The sequence below is a fragment of the Otolemur garnettii genome, unplaced genomic scaffold (assembly GCF_000181295.1).
Source record: "Otolemur garnettii isolate 467f Iridium unplaced genomic scaffold, OtoGar3 scaffold00060, whole genome shotgun sequence".
In the NCBI taxonomy this organism is placed as follows: domain Eukaryota; kingdom Metazoa; phylum Chordata; class Mammalia; order Primates; family Galagidae; genus Otolemur; species Otolemur garnettii.
The window spans coordinates 11374234-11375556 of record NW_003852455.1 but is presented as its reverse complement, the minus strand read 5'-3'; positions in this window follow the sequence as shown (position 1 = coordinate 11375556).

Genomic DNA, 1323 nt, shown 5'->3' with positions numbered 1-1323 from the left:
GGGACTACAGTCCCCCGCCACAACCCCTGGCTATTTTTTGTTGCAGTTTGGCGGGGGCTGGGTTTGAACCCACCACCCTCGGTATATGGGGCCGGCGCCCTAGTCACTGAGCCACAGGTGCCTCCCATGGAGCCCTACTCATTGAGCCACAGGTGCCGCCCCAAGAGTGAAAGTCTTGAAAGTCAATCTTTCTTACCTTATTAATACCTTAAGGCAGATTTTTGAAATAGGGATAGGAGGTGACCATTTTGAGAGTCCATTTCTGGAGCACTGCCATTAACTGTAACTTTTAGTTACTTCTCTGGATCCAATTTCCCTTCACTGTAACATCAAGAAGTTGATTATTACAACTAAATGATTGCCTCTAAAGTTTCTCTCACTTCTATCTTTCTGTCTTAAGGATAAATCTTCAGCTCAGTTAGTCCCTTCTGTTTTTCTGGGTTGACATCCTTCCTCCCAAAATCATTTATGGAGTATCTCCATGTTCTTGAAGGTAGGGTCTGGGTTTTATTCATCTTTCCCCATTACTTAGCATATTAACTAAGCTAGTGATTTCAAGTAGGGTTAAAGTTAGTTTCTGTGTGAGATTCCAACCTGGTCTGGTGGCGCTCGCAGTTCTGAAGATGGTACCACACATCATCAATTAATCACTTAATAAAAAAATTAAAGATAACAGGAAAGAAAAACTGGTTCCAGACTTTCTTAGTACTAACACGTTTCCACCAGGAACAAGAGTGCACAAAAGAGCAAACAGTAATAATTAACACTCATTGGGTGCTTTCGACGTGCCGGAGTTTTCGCTGTTTTGTCTTGTGTTCTAGGTACTGTTTCACACCTGAAGCGGGCACTGACAAGTAATATGCCTAGGTAACCCTGCAGTGGAAACTAGACAGCGCAACCTCAGAGGCCGAGCTCCCAAGCACTCCACTGATAAATAAGAAAAATCACAACAATCCTGCGTTATCTCCGAGAGGCCGGAAGAATTTGGGCAACAGTGCGGAGTCCAAAGTACAGGAGTAGAAGGAAGCGACCACAGAAGGCTATATAAGCTGACAATCTTACACACACACACAAATGCACTTCTCTGGGCTGGATTACACAACTGGAGTTTAGGCAAGCAGGCAGAATAAAACGCGACAAGCCAACTCCGGAGCCCACTAATACCCCGGCAGAACAGATCAGAAGTGACGTCAGGGCTCGGCGCCTGTGGCTCAAGTGGCTAAGGTGCCAGCCACATACAGCTAAGGTGGCGGGTTCAAATCCAGCCCTGGCCCGCCAAACAACAATGATGGCTGCAACCAAAAAATAGCCGGGTGTTGTGGC